The 16,404-nt window shown below is 36.5% G+C and overlaps 1 long non-coding RNA gene across 3 annotated transcripts in view; it reads left to right on the top strand.

The window, feature by feature from the left end:
- The window catches only part of LOC310896893, a 46,945-nt gene that overhangs the window by 18,793 nt on the left and 11,748 nt on the right, over positions 1 to 16,404 (top strand). For 2 of the 3 annotated variants that reach the window (XR_014581904.1, XR_014581905.1), the window contains exons 2-3: positions 7,034 to 7,148; positions 9,007 to 9,076. This is a non-coding gene — a long non-coding RNA (uncharacterized lncRNA). Of the gene's footprint in view, positions 1 to 6,539; positions 6,697 to 7,033; positions 7,149 to 9,006; positions 9,077 to 16,404 lie in introns of all 3 variants that reach the window. The other variant, XR_014581906.1, reaches the window with a different exon arrangement.

Genomic DNA, 16,404 nt, shown 5'->3' with positions numbered 1-16,404 from the left:
CCTACTGAAAGTGATTGCTATTTTAGGAGAGCTACTATGAAAACAATAAGATTAGTGATCATTCTCATCTCCTTTGCAATAGAATTTCATAACTTTGGTAGACTGATGAGTAGCTTTTGTACCCATCATGAATCTCATGCTTTTCTTTGAGAACTACCATTGCATCAGTGTAATTGTGTAATTGTTAATGCAGATTGTAGCAGGGAGAGCCCATTTTTGAACACTACTTTGAATAATTTAAATTCAGATCTGTCCTTTCGTTTTGATCTGGCGTTGTAGATCTGCCATCAGTCTCTGGCCTACAGGCAACAGCACTGAGCAGGAAATGAAATACAGTCAACATTTTTTTTTCTCCCTGTAAGCTAATGAAATGTAGAAAATAAAATACTGGATTGCAAGCAAAATCAGAACAGTTTGTAGTATGTGTAGTATGAAATAAGGATTGTAATGCGTCAGGTGTTATTGCAAAGGGGACATTCACTGGCAGAGGAGGGCAGTGAGATGCATACTCGTTGCACTGGGAAGTATCTAAATGCTATCTAAACACTGGCTGTGAAATTTGATGACTGTTCTGCAAAGGAAACAGGATTGTTACTGCCCCAGGTCCATGGCCAAAGATGTTGGTTTGGGATCTAGCTTTATGCCTGGCAGAAACAGGGGAAAAAATAAATGATGCAATACAGCTACAGAGAGTTTCTAGGATCTCTTTAGACAAACACAAGGTTAAGAGACTAAAAAAGAAAAGCATATATTTCAGTATAGGTTATGGTGTTTGACATTTCCTCACAAGATTTGCCCTGTACTGCTTTCATCAGATCAATTTTGCTAAAAGATAGGAAGCCAAGTGCCCTCTGTATTGATATGATTTAGACACCTGCTTCTCTCCAGAACTTTTACATATTTTCGTGTAGGACAGAAAAAAGTGATGAACCCCAGCAACACTCCCACATCCAGTTTTCTTGAAAATGAGATAATGTAGATGAGCTCTTTTCATCTAAATTATTTTAAAATTTTAAGAAAACTGCTGTTGCAGTGTACCACGCACAATAGGAACATTTGAACCTTCCTTGCTGTGCTAGATTAGACATTGAATTATTATGATATGATGGGTTAATATATGAGATGTTGAATGAATTTTAAATTAAAAATGCATTTCCATATGTAGATGGGCAAACTGATGTTTTGACAAAATATGAGTTCAGCTTGGCATAACCAAAATAGCCCCACCAACCCTTTTTCCTTTCACAGTCCCTTGAAATGCAAGAACACCTTATATTTTAGCTGTCATCTTAATGCTAGATATTATTATAGGGGAAAAAGAGCTAATATCAACTGCTTTTAATTTAGGCAGGATTTCTTTTACATGAAGACAGAGAATTTTTCTTCTATAACCATTTTGACTGGAAGTCATAGGGCCCTTGCCAAGAAGTTTCAATTATGCTTTTAAAATATAAATCCTAGGAGTCTTGAAATTACAGGGTGTGGGTAGCGATATGTTAAATGTTTAACAAGTGAGGAGAAATTAGTGCATTTTGGCTTATCCTCGGTGCTGTTAAGAAACAAAAACGTTCTTTTGTTGTAGGTAAAAACAGTTCCTTCCAAAGAAGTCTGTAAAAACTGGAAAGCATTTTCATATAATTCTGTGAAAATGACACACAGATAACTACAGAATGTGGAAAACAAGGCCAGCCGCAGAGCCTCACCCAGGACACTGTTCATTAGGAGGACATGGTGTAAAAACACCGTAGGATGTTTTGGCTACTAGAGCAATCATGGGATTATCTGGGGTGTGTTTTAGCTCTACCCACCAAGAACATTTCCCATGTGGTATTTGGGTTGGGAAAGTGAAAATCTACCCCATATTGTCAGGTATGAAACTATTTCCTTTTTTTCAGTTTGAGGTTAAGTGTATGCCTTATTCGTTTGGGTGGAGGACACTAACAGATTCAGTCATTCTTGAAGAAGAAGGTATTTCAGTTGGGGCAGGGGGTATTTCTGGACACCTTGGAGTTGTTCATATCAATACTGATTGGGACAAAAGATGCTGTGTCGTGAGACAGGAAGAAGCTATTCCTTCCTTCAGAGTACCAGGTTACACTACAGTTATGCGATCATTAATGCTATGTTTGTTAGTGATCAGTAGCAAAATCTGTCCTGTGTGAACAAATGTGATCCAGCCTAGCTTCAGTCAGATGTCTGTATTTCTGTCACATTAGCCAGAGTACACACATCAGAATTTATTTTGGCATTATGTTTTTTTCCAGAGATGGGAGAACAAGTGATATAAGTGCTGGTATTAAGATGGGATGATGTAGATGAACAATACCTACTCTGGTACAAAGCCTGTTGGTACAAAGTTAACCCTTCGTCTGTTTTTGAACAAATTGGAGACAGTTGAATGACATGACTTAGAATCAGCCTTTTGCATCAACTGTCTTTGGCGTTTTGAACTGGTGTCAGGAGCCCTAAAGCCAACATTTGCTGTCATGTATACCTATGGCCTCAAGTTGTAAAACACACACTGTTCCTAATGTGCCATTATTATGGGTACATAAATCATTGCACTTCAGAATAACTAGCAAACTTACCAAGTAAATATAACAAAAGTCACATTCAGGGATAGTATTGACACTTGCTGAGATGGGAATATAAAAACTTTCAGGTGCCTCAGTCCTCAGGGCTGGCCAGTGAGTTTATTATGTTTCCTCTCCTTGCACTGCTTAGGTAGAGCTTTAATCCAAAATGGATAAGAACGAGACCTTAGCTCTTCATTTTCAGTAAGCTTTCTTTAAGAAATTGTGTTGAATCTTTCATGTTTCCTTAATTAGTATTAGCAATAATAATCCATTAGTACCTTTCTAACCAAAGCATTAGCCTTTAGAATACTGTAAGAAAGCATGGGGAGTTTACTGTTCCCCATTGAATTATTTTAGACTGTAATCTGTGGGAGGCAGGGAATAAATTCTTGCTGCACTTCTGAACACTGAGAGCAAAATGGTTCACAACTGGGATTCCTAAGCACAAATACAAAATAGCAAACCAGCAACAACTATTAATGCAGCCATGGCCTAATTAAAATTAGTACACAATAGGCTACAGGCACTGACTTTGGAGGAGCTGATGAATGGTGTCATACAGACAAAAATTACCTTCTTCTGTCAAACACAAATTACTGAGTTCAGTTCAAGGGTAATGTGGGGAAATAGTAGGCATATGTGATAAGCAGGAGATGTACATCAGCTAAATTAATTTATTATTATTATTACTTCTCTAACATCTGTGAATCTAGAAGAACTCGTGAGTAAATAAAATGTGAACCCCAAAGTTACTTAACCTAAACTTGATGCTGTTTTTTTTTGTTTTGTTTTGTTGTTGTTGTTTGATGTTTTTTCCCTTTAAGGTTTCTGTTTCAAAGTGTTGTGTGCTCATTATTTTTAGAAGTATCAGGAATTACCTGGGCATGGTTAGATTTCTCTGCAAGGCTCAGGCCTTCTTGACCTTTCTAAGACTTTACTGGAGTCAACGGGAGCTAGAAGTTCCATGTACCACCCATGAATTGAATGCAAGCTGTGTCAAAGGGCAAAGATCACAATCAGAACCTACAGTAAAAATTTGGCACTAACTTCTTTCCCCTCCTTCTCCCCAAGGTCATCCAGAATTATATTTCAGTGATTCCTGTTTCCTAATCTTCTGTTCAGTAGGGCATGTTTTGCTGCCTTGTTCTTAATATTTCACAATTCAACAGGATATAACAGCTATTACAAAACCCGACCAATTAAATTTTAAGGTAATCTGAGAGATTTCTCTAAGCAGGTAAGATTCTGATCTTGCAATTTGTTTCATATTGATGCGGCTTTGCACAGGATACCACTCACAGGGAACAAAGGTTTAGGGCTGCATTAATGAATATGAAACCTGTAGGATATTATAAACACTTTGGTTTTTTGGTATGTGGCCCCTATCTTTTGTCCTATGATACGTGTTTCTGGTATCTGGTATATTGTACCATGATCCTGACCTAACAGAGTCATCCAGAAAGTCCATCAAAAGTCATTATCAGATTCTTAGAACATAACACATCAAATATATATATATATATATATATTATTTTTGGACCACCCTAACTAAGCAAAGAACATCTCTTTGTGCTGAAAACTGAGATCGTTTTCAAGTATATAGCTAAGCAGGGGTGTTAATTTTTAACTTCCTTCATGAAATGCTTCAGAGTAAGTGAAGTTCAGTAATCCCAAAATAACTGGGAGATAGAGGTTAAAAATTTGGCCCAGTTTCTAGGATATAAGAGAGAAATCTCTAAATCCGAAGTTACTTCCCACTCTCCAAAGATAAAAAGGTCAGGACACATCCTTTCATTGTGCAAACATGCTGACCAAAAGACAGAGAAATGATTTAAAATTCAAATCTGAATCCTTACTTTTCGTAGGTCATGCATCCAATTTGGAGGAAGATTTGTTGTCAGAGCATTCAGATTATCTGACAAAAAAAAAAAAAAAGTTTCACTCTTGCTAATGTAAAGAGTAATTTTCTTCTCTGAAATAGCCAGTAGCTTCTCTTCTTCTGTTGACCTATAATATTTATTTTTTAAAAAATCAACAGGAGTCGTTTATACTTATACTTTGTAGAAAATTTCAGCTAAAAGCTTTGGGGATTTATATGTAAGGCTAGGGCATCAGACTCGTGTTCTATTGAGACTTCTTATCTTTATCCCACACTACCTAGTAGAATATAAATCTATAATGGCAGAAGTACCACAGATGCCGTAGTTTACAATATCTAGAAGAAACAACAGAGGCAAAGGAGACATAAAAGGATAATTTTGCTTACACAAAATAGCAGCCTGAAAAATAAAAACAGGAAAACAAACAAGCAGATGGAGAAAGGCGAAGTCTGCAAGACACAGCTGTGCAAAGTATTTAAATATCCAGATGCAAAGCAGTTTAAGGGTCAGGGACAAGGAAAGGACATAGAATTCTCTTAGCAGCTCTGTAGCATTACCAAATAGCCCACTTTAAATATTCAGACACATTGATGGTTACTCATTTTTCCAACTTTCTGTCAGATTTAACGGGATTCTTAAATTTTGTTAAAAATCCAAAATCCTGAGACTCCTAAGCACCTTTTAGCATGGGTTTGTTACTGTTTACACAAGAGCACAATAATTAATGTGTGAGGAAAAAAAAAACATTCTCAATTGGTCTGTACTCAATTCCATTTTAGCAAAAGGATTAATAAAATACTTTTTTTTTTTTTTTAGAATAGTCAAAATTGTTTTCTGAAGCAATTGCTACCCATAATAATAATAATTTGCACTTTTACTGTATACTGACTTCATCTAAGGGATTCAAGGGCTTTATGAACGCTAATTAGGCATCTGCAGGCATCTATTAGGCACCACCAGTTGCTAGATGATGATTTTTGTCTGTCATTAGCTCAAAAGACTCCACCTGCCTGTTTTGCTTAGTATGCTGTAAGGGGGGCTGGGAAAAGTGTTGTATCTGCATCATTTGCTTAATATTGAAATGTAGGAAAGGCATCTCTTGCTCTGAAATGTAGCTGCAGATGAAAGTGCTCACCTAAAATGGGTCCCTGAATGAGATTTTATTACTGCTTCAATTATCTTCCTAAGCTTCAGACTCCCTCCTGAGCTGGCAGATGTCTCCTCACATCATGGCCGTGTCTGAAAGACAGATTCTCATTCCTGACCTCTGTCGTGTTGCAGGTTCTCCAGTCATTCTGGAAGCCTGTTCAAAGCCACAGATCCATTTCATAATCACTCTACAGACAGGTTCAAATACTTTGAATGATTTTTCACTCATCATGTTTCTTTCTCTCTTCTCTTTCTCTCCTCCATCACCTTCTTATTCTGCCTTTGTCCTGCTATGAGCGAGACATGGTCAGTGGTCCTGTACCAGCTTGGCCAATGTCACATGGGAGGCAATAAAGCTGGCTTGTCACTCAGTCACCAAGTTATTCATCCTTCCTTTGCAGGGTGAATAACTGCATTTTAAATGAGCCCCAAACTCACTGTATTTTTTTGGTAAAGGATTCTAATCTCCTTACAAGGAACTTCAGAAGCAAGGTAAATAATAAAAAAGAGCCAGGGGCAATGAAAGCTGAGCTAGTGAGTCACGTGGGAGCTAGAGTCTAGTTTAAGCATGGTACTTAAATAAACATACTGCAGCAGCCATCATTCCTCATAGGGGAGACCTGCAAAGAACAAAGAATATTGTTTTCCTAAATTGTGATTTCATAATTATATCAGGAGAGTACATTTAGATGTTGAAAACCATATTTCCTATGACTAAAGGAAAAAAATAAAGAACTATGAAAGGATTTTGATAGTGTTATATAATGACAATCTTCTGATTCCTAACTATCTGTCAAGGTGCATTAAAGTCCTACTTCATTGAGATGGTACAGGACTCTTAGATATTAGATCCATTCACACGCTTAAATGCTTACATTAAGCAAGGAACTGTTTTCCGGTGTCTTAAGGATTTTTCTGCATGCTGCTTTTACAGGTGGACTGGATGTTAGAGGTCTGATTCTGGCTTTTCAGGATGTTTCAGTACATAGAGGCAAGAGGAAGCCCTGAGACTTTGGTCACATCTTTAGGTCCTGACTATCATGAAGATGCAATTGGAGTACCAAAATCACCCTATGAAAGATGTTTTATCAGTATGTATGTTTGGTTTAGATGGCTCCAATGCATTACCATTGTACTTTGGATAGCTAGGTGGGCCAATTCATATTAGTACCAGCTGCAGAATCATGCTGTGTTTTATAATTTTAAAGACTGATTTTAAAGCTTTCAAACTTTGCTGGTCTAGAGGAGATTACCTTCAAGATGTACCAATAACAGTGTCTTAGAAGTATCAAGATGGTGTCTGGGTTGTTCTGTATCTTGATAAGGGCAGTAGCTTCTGAGTCTTTGGTGGTCTGTAAAGATTGTGTTAAGGCTGTACACCATTTAATGTTATTCCAGAAAGCTAAAAGCTTCCTTCTCATTTAACAGAGTACAGGCAGCCACTGCCACGACTACAGAGGAAGGATGGTGGAGCATACTTGCTAGATGGAAGAAAGAGATACTGCCATTGCACAGCCGACCAAGATCCTCTCACCTTTTAGAGGTCTCACTCTGGTCCCAGTATGGATCTTGCAGCATTTCTCATTTGTTTTGCACCACAAATTTGCAGTTTTCTCCATTGGCTAGTTTGCCAGAAACCTGAGATTAGATGCAGCAGCACAATCCAGATCCTAGCCTTAGCCCTGATGGGCTCATCTCTCAGCTCCTCTGCTCCCCAGACGAGGTGCAGACATCCCTGCTCTGCCAATGTAGGCACTTCTCCTCCACTGCTCATGGTGGGATGCAAGCAAGTGCAGTGCAAGAAGGCCTGCTCTACATGTAGCCGCAGCATCATTTCCTTGTTATGAAATGAATCATACTTTCATTCTTCAGATCGCTACCAAAAAAAAAAAATAAAATAAAAAAAAAAGGAAAAGCGTGACTGTAAACTACATTCCTTTTTCCTTGCATTCAGGAACTGAGGCCAAAGCCAAACCAGTGCTGAACATGGAACCAATTATTATTCAATTATTATTTTATCAACTACCCAAAGAAAACATATCTGCCAAGGAAAAATAAAATAAAATAAAACAACAAACAACATGCACACTAGAGAAGCTACTTCAAAATCTGCAGACTTTTTTTTTTTTTTTTCTTTTTAATTCTTAAAATCTTCTGGATCCCACCTCTTTTTCTCCTGTTTCCTGTCATAGCTATAACAAACCTTTTTGGCGAGCTAACAAGATTTCTTTTGTTGCACTGAAAACTTTGTGCATGATTCATTTTTTTTTTTTCTTAGAAAAAGCTTCAAGCCAAATATTGCTTTCAGAGCCTTTTCTTCCTATGTTCTCTCCCCTCCCCAAATCCTTTTTCCTGAGGGACATCCTTGTTCATGGTAGCCTACTGTAAACAAAGGAAAGATGATATCAAAGTAATTGCTTGAAATATAATTGATGACAGACTTCTACAACACTTAGCAATGTCTTTGCATGTACATAATACTTTTGCACACTTCGGTAATGCTTGGAAACTAATCATCCTTTGGAAGAAAAAGAAAAAGGACAAAAGGGAAAACACACAAATTCATTACTTAAAAGGGCTTGGAAGCTTGTAAGGTACATCCGGTGCTTTTCCAAACATGGTCTGTGTCTGCATTGTACCTTTTTTTTTTTTTTTCCAGCAGATTTTGGTATCTTGTCCCTTACAGATTTTTTATTTGAGAGGTTTTATCATCCACCTTTCCATATGCTATCACGTATTTCCTGATATATATATATATATATATTTTTTTTTTTTTTCACAGCATACACAGAAGACTGCTTGGGGGCCTCCCATTTTTTGATCAATCTGTAATGTTTTGCTTTCATCCATTCCTGTTTGGAAGTCTGTTTTCTTGTTCATTCTTTTATTGTTCTAATTCATGCCTTTTTTTTTTTTTTTAATGGAAATAGGGCTGTAAGAGGAGACAAAAGGGGGTGTTTCATCAACTCTAGGCCCCTCCACCTTCATCTCTCCCTACCCATTTGGGATCCATTTTAGCAAACTACACAAATCTTTCACAAGGGCAAGTCAAGACAATTTCTTGTCACAGCAGAACGAGCTGATGTTAAACTGCACAGTACTTTAGCTGTAGCAGTCTACCTGTAGTTACAGAGGCTGTTTTACAATGACACATTATGACAAATAGAAGTAAAATTCCAAAGAGTGAAAACGGAAAGGGAAGGGAAGGGAAGGGAAGGGAAGGGAAGGGAAGGGAAGGGAAGGGAAGGGAAGGGAAGGGAAGGGAAGGGAAGGGAAGGGAAGGGAAGGGAAGGGAAGGGAAGGGAAGGATATTGAAATTTTGCTCAATATATTTTGGATACTTTCAAAATGTGATTTATGTTATTTGCCATTAATACTGTCACCATATCTCTTGTGTAAAGCTTATGTCTTCTTCCTCCAAATGCTACTTAAACTATTTTTTCCATCATGCCAGAAGGAAATCTTGTCCAGGTAAGTCTCAGTGGAGATTGCTAGTATCTCTCAATTTATGGATTTATGGTTTATTCATCATAGAGAAAATAAACGATGATTTCTGCTTAAGCATACAAATTCATGGTTAAAACCTATAGACGTACATTACTATTGTGCTTCTTCACGTTCCTCCTTCTGTGTGTCCTACTCATTTATATTCAGTCTTAAACTGAGTCTCATGCTTTGAGACAGTGTTTCAATGAGGCTAAGTACAATGAGATATTAACCTTGATCCAAATCTGCTTGTTCTAGCTCACTGCAAATAAATAATAGCAACAACAGTAGTTTAAAGACTGTGGGTGGGATCCTGTCCATGTAACTTAGGGATATAATTGTACTTTAATTATAGACCCTTAGGGTAAAATTTCATTTCATGTAAATGTAATTGTTTGCTACACAGATGTCTACATTTGAGCTATTTGTTGAGGTTCTTTTTATATTCACTGGAGAAAAAGAGACACTTAGGGAGACAATTCTTCTCTACTTGAGGATGAGATGCATCATTTCCTCCAATGGAACAAGAGGAAATTTGTTATGTTGCACAGATGAGTTCAGGGGTTTCTGCTTCACTAAGCTCATGTTGTTTATATGTGGAAGGTAGGTCTCTAGGAGAAATGAAATATCACTACGTGGCTGGTGCCTCAAATAGAGATTTCAGTAAGGTTATAAATATCAACTTCTGATTTCATGATGGTTATGATATGGATGAAAAGACCCTTATAGGCACTTTGAGAAATCTTTCTGTGAATAGATTTAAGAGTATCACAAAATTATTTGCTGGACAGTTGGAAGTATTTAACAGATACTAGTGCTAATTTTAAAGAAATTGTGTTCTTTGGTATTCCTGAGAACACATAATCTAACACTTCTAGTTATGCTAAATACAGAACGAATTATTTCATCACTAAAATAATTTTCCTTCAGAAATAGCTGTTTCTTACAGATCACTTTTTTCTACCAGGTAGGAGAGAGAAAATTTATAATTGGCACAGTCTTCATAAATTTAGCAATATCTTGTGAAATGCAGAAAAAATATATTGGGCTTACAAGGATCTTCTTTCTTCTGTGTGGAGGTCTGACTGAGACAGAAGTGTATAGTTGGGCTGGTGTACATCTGCAAAACCTGTGAAAATCAAATCTTGTGTGAACAAGAGGAAGATATACTAAGGGAGCTGCTTTTTGTCCTTCAATCTTTTTCAGGGTATTTGTGGCAAAATATATATCAGCAGATCCATCCAGAGGATCATTAATTATCCTTTGTTTAGCCTGTTCCTGATATAATATCTTCGATTCTTCTTAGTCATGCTCAAAAAACATGCAGAAGGTCATTTCTGAGTTAAAATATCAAGTATACAATTTAGCTTTAAACTTGTAAGAAACAATTAGGAGTAACTGTGAATTCAATAAAACCACACTATCTATCTTAAAAATGTTAAAGAACAAAATAATATATATAAATATTTTTTTTAAAATATAAATATTAGAACTAACAATATTTCCACATTTGGATCTAAATTAAGCTATTTTGAACTCAACATCCTTAAATGAAAGCCCTGCCAGTCATCAGAAATTTTTGAAAATCTGATCTTAAGTGATATCTCTCCTTTTCCTAGATCGGCAATAATCTTCATGGTTGCCCTGTGGACTAAAAAGTGCAGCAGTTTCTTGGAGACTTCTTTCCTCATGTTTACAAGTGATACTAATACCTTTTACTTATTAATATGTTTTTCTTTGACCTGACATATATTATTTGGCACAAGGACAGGAATATGAAAATGTTGGTTGGAAAGATTGCATTTAATTGCATTTAGTATAATTAGAAGGTCACGATAGCCATGTAAAGACAGGGAGTAAAATCACACAAGAAGAAAGATGCATGGCTTTGATTTTACCCTCTAATTAATTGCATTGCCCAAAACCACAGCTGTATACCATGAAAGAGGACTAAAAGTGATCTTGTGATGACAGTTATGTAGCTATTACTCATTTAACCCAAAGCAGCACTTATGTTCTGCAACAGCTTTTTCTAATATTTCTTTTATTATTTCTCTCTTCACCGTAAAATGAAACAAATAAAATGGCGACATGTTCCAATATATCAGTAAAAAGTTTAGAAACATATTTTCTTCTGTCTTAAGAGAGTTCTTTTTGTAATACTAATTCCAGGCTTGCTGAGAATTTGTCGATGAAAAGTAAAGAAACCTGAATTTTTAGTTGTTGCTTAACCAACTATCTGAGGTGATTAAAACAAACAAGAAAGAAATAGGAATGAATAAATAAACATATTTGCCAGTTTGAAAAGACAAAATGTTTTTTTTTTTTTGGGGGGGGGGGGAAGGGGGATTAACCTTATTTAGAATTCTCTTGTTACAGAGGATTCTAGATTTAAAACAGGTCAGATTTCTGCAGACAGACAAATTTCATTCAAGCATTTAAAACCAACTTTAGATGTTCAGATAGCTAGTTAACTCTTAAGAGTCAGTGAAGTGGGCAAAAAAAGGCAAGTCCTTTATGGACTCCCCTTTCCATTTACCTTTGTCAGGCTGAATACGGGATGTATGCATGTAAACTGCAGCCCAGGCATAGCACTCATTTCTGCAAATATTTGATAAATCATGTATACCACTTGTGTTAGGACTTCAGCTGTAGGTCTATTACAAAGATTTTATCAGTGTTGGACTTATTTAGAGAAGTACACCAAAAAAAATAATATATATATATATATATGTAAAAGGAATGAGGTTAACCTTCAAAGCTTAGGCCATAGCAAAGAGTAAGCAAGAAAGAACTAGACTAATTTAACATTATTCATATTTACAACTGTACAGAAGTATAAGATATGTGGCTACCTGGCTACAATTTTCAGGAGGCAGTCTGTGATGTGAAGGTGACATCTGATGTGAAAGTAAACCACAAGACCATTTAATTTAACTTAATATTTTCCCTTTTAGTTCTTTAAAACTTAAATTGTATGGGCAATATGTATCAGGTAGTCCAAAAGACATGAGATAGAGGAAGAGAAAGCAAATAATAGGTTCATTCAAGACTCACTCAAAACTGAATGACATTTTACAAAAAGTTTCCATTCTGTGCTTTTTCATGTGAGTGTTTAAAGAAAATTTTTGGACATTTGAATTCTTTTTTCCCCTTACCATCTTTTCATCTTCCCTCAAGGGTTTGTACTTTATTTCCCTAATATTTTGCTATAGAAACTTGATCTTATTTTTGACAGCAAAATCAATTCTACAAGATGAAAAAGAGAATTTCTGCACCTCCACCAAGAATAAAGCATTTAGACAAGGCACCCAACAGAGGAGTGTGGATGCTTTGAGGTTCCCTTCTAAGAGCTTGTACTGCAGGGTGAGGGAGAAGAGCCAGCCTGCAGCCACCACCTGGGGAGCAACCTCCCATGGGCAAGGCCCATCTAAGTGAGTTACAAGTTGGAGCTGCTGGTCTTCTTGACTCTGGAGAATGCTTACAGTACCTCCTCTCTGAATTTAAGTACCTTGGCTATGTACTTGTACATACCTTGTTCAGAAGGATGAATCTGAGCCTACAGACATGCTGCAGAGGGGTTCAAGAGCATTTTAGTTCCTTTTATTTGCTTCACTGGTGAATGAAAGTAACAAAACCAGCACATGTACACATAACTAAAACACAGCATCTGATATAATGCTGGGTAAATCCCTCAAAGCCTGCCTCCTAACAAGTATGTTACACAGTCATACACAACATTACTTTAGGAAGAAAATCTGAATGCAAGATAATATTCCTTCAAAATCTGTAAAGCTACAGAAGTTCAGAGGTTTGGGTTTGCAATTTAACCTATTTACAGCTCAGTTAAAATGTACACCCATTCAGATTTGTCTGATGGAAATACCGAGTATGACTCACTAGTTCCATAATTTGTATTTTATTAAACCCTGTCAAAATACGATTTATGGCTAACCCAAGACAGCCTTGAGACACAAAAGCAGAAATCTTTTGTAGGTGTTATATGACAGGTGTTAGTCTGAGTTTGTTTCTCGCGTTTGCAATCCATAATTTGCATGAGAATAAGCACTCTGATTTCAGCTAATTGATATGTGCCTCTATCTGTCATGTCAGTCTTCTCCGTGGCAGGGCAGATGCCTTCCATAGCGTGGGTGCCATCCAAAAGTAACACTGCAAACATGAGGCCCTGCTCTAACCTGCCACCGCTTTCAGCCCACTGCCGAGGAAGTTTTAAATTCAAGGGATCCCTTTTTTTCCCTCACAGCCCTTAGAAGAACTGTATCACTCTAAATGTGAACTAAATTCTTTGCACTGTTCTGGAGCACAAGAGCAGGGCTTGCTAACAGAGAAGGTAAGAATACTTGGACCAAGTCTGAAAATAGAGAGGGTAGGATGTCCCCAAACTCAGGTATTATTTGGCAAGGATGAAAAGGGCCTTTTTGAGCATCCAGGGAATCAGTCATCTCTAAAGTATACATTGAATGGTAGTCTGATTTTAATTACTGGTACTCTAGCTACACCACATTTGAAATTTTCTACATGTCGCCTTCTAAAAGCAGGTTTCTGAAAGGATTCTCTCCATAAGTGCCATAAGGATCCAATTAGAGGCGACTGCTTGATTTCCGAGTCCTTTTGATCAGCCTTTGGTAGTGGCCCACTTCTGAATTCCTCCGGAGCTTTCAGTTTCATTGACACTCCAGAAATAATACCTCGGCAGGATGTCACTTGGTGCTCTGAGCTCTGATACACCCTCTATTCAGGCACCGGTACTAGACATTATCACACCACAGCAAGGGTCTTTTGCTAACAGCAATAAAGCTGGCCAAAAAATAGGAGGACTGGAATTGTTAAGCACTTTCCAAAGCTTCAGCTGTTCAAAGACAAACAGCTGAGTCCTGTCTTCAGAGAATTATGGTGTCTTTTGCTGAAATCAATAGAGAGCTCCAGTTTGAGCCTTTTTTGTACACTTAGGAGATTCAAACAAGAAGTATTCATGATATAACATAGATACAATCCTCCTTTAATAGGAACTGACAAAATAAGCACTGCACATCTTCCTAGAAGATTTTAATTTACATCATTGTGTTAAAGAGGAATGAGGAGAATTCTGCTTTACTTTAACTATTAGGCAAAGAGTGGGAATAATCTGGACACTTTTTTATAATAGGATGGAAGGGGTCAATGCCCTATCCAGTGAAATGTCCTGCTCTGTTCACAGAATCCCATTTCCTACATTTTCACTTACGTAGCTCTTTCCTTGTTCTGAAAGACTATGGTGATAAAAAGGCTGGGAAAACTTACAAATTTCAGCAGTCATCCTGGTTTCAAAAGGACAATATTGGGCTAAAAATAACAGTCCATAAATCAGAAGTGTTCCAAGACTTCTGCCATAGACTGATGCTTTTTTTCTGCCTTCAGCTGATAAGAAGATACTACTTGCAGGATATTAAACACTCTCTAACATGGATATAGCACCTTGGCTCCAACCTCAGTATTACATAGCTCTGAAATTAGTTAGTGTTTTTAAGGAAAGAGGCAGACCGTATGAGAAGTCTCTTCCTTTGGAAAAAAAAATAAATTAAATATCAGTTGTGTGTGGCAAATACCACCTCATAGCCTCGCAGCATGCTTTTGAAGATTAGGACTAGTTAACTAACTGTCCTTTCAGAAGTTAATGTGTTTTGGGGGTTTCATCTTGTAGAATAGTAGCCTTCAAAACATAGCATAATTCTTTTTTCACTTGCCTTTTTTTACTGATGACAAGCCAAACCAAAAATCATGTTATTTTAAAAGTTTGGCAGGACTCTGCAATGCCATAGTACTTCAACAAAAATGCATTTTTTTCCACAATGTTTTCCTTCATTTTTCGTTAAGTGTGAATGCTATACCATGTAAATTTGTCAGGTGTTTGTGAAATGTGTGTATTTAACTGCTTCCTTTCTATAAAAGCATATATTATTTTTACAGCTTATAGTAACTTTGTTTTAATGGTGCTTTAGTTCCAATGGGAATGAAAGAACATGTTGGTCAGACAAGTTAGTGTTGTCAATATTCTTATAGGAACTTGTTTTAATGAGGAGAGCTCCTGTAGGATTAATAACAGTAATAAAATAAAATAGTTAACACTTTTGTAAGTTTTTACATCTTCAGTGCCTGTGATATCTAACCTACATGTGAATTAAAGACAATCCTTTCAAGAAAAAGGAGCTACAGCAATTTACATCAGCTGAGAATGATATAGTTGCATTTGAACTAGCATTTTTATAACAAAGTTTATATTGAAGGAAAACATTTCTAAATACAATCCCAAAATGTAAGTGAGAGACTCTCCTGGGGAAGAAAAAATTAAATTAAAATAAAATAAATAGATGATTGTGTCAAAAATCTACTCTTTAAATGACTCTGTGCTGGTTTAGCCACTATATCTACAGCTTTTTCTTTAATGTCTTGGTCTTTCTTCATGAACTAGTCGCAGTCTAATGTTTAAAAACAGCCTCTGTTATGAGAAAATTTAACTTGATGAGTCACATACTCTTAAATATCGGTTTTAAATATGACTAGCAAGCTAATATGAATAGACCCCTCAAATGCTCCCACAGACTTTTGCAATAGCTTGTCACAGTTCTTCCCTGATTAATATCAGTGTAAGAGTAATATATTTCAGAGATGTAAAAATTGATTAAATGAGCATGTAATTAACATAATACTGTTTTGTTGTTGGTGGTGGTGGTGGTGTTTGGGGCAGGAGAGTATTTTTGATGAGTAGCTGTATTGTAGGTAGAAATGTTATCTTTTTCCTAATGCAGAATTTTAGAAGTCTTTTTTTGTCTCCTTACATGTTTCTCAAAGGAGTGGAAGTTTAATACCGAATGTTGACACATGAAAGAATTACATCTGTATAAGACTATAAGACTTTGCTACATTCTATTTTTACCATCTCAGTTCTGTTAGACAGTCTCATCCCAAGCATTAAAAAAAAAAAAAAGCAAACAAACAAACAAAACCAGTTAGCACAACTAGTTCTGTAGTTCTTTGTACCAGCAAAGTACTGATGCAGTTATATTGATTTGATGAAGATGATTTCCTGAATTCTCTTACATTTCCAGTGGGAAAACTTTTGTGTTTAACACTTAGGGATATAGGTGATTTTCAGACAACAGGTTTAAAATGTATATTTTGTATTCTTTATGCTGTGTCCATGATTAGAATAATTTTGATGATATTTTCTGGATTTGTTTTTAAAAAGAGAGTTGTTTTCTCAGATTTTCTACAAGAGAAACCTGAGTCTGTTCTCCTGTAGAGAGAAAAAAAAA

Source organism: Anser anser, assembly GCF_964211835.1.
Source record: "Anser anser genome assembly, chromosome: 3".
Classification (NCBI taxonomy): domain Eukaryota; kingdom Metazoa; phylum Chordata; class Aves; order Anseriformes; family Anatidae; genus Anser; species Anser anser.
The sequence above is the reverse complement of the archived record's forward strand: the minus strand, read 5'-3'. Positions and strand labels throughout refer to the sequence as shown.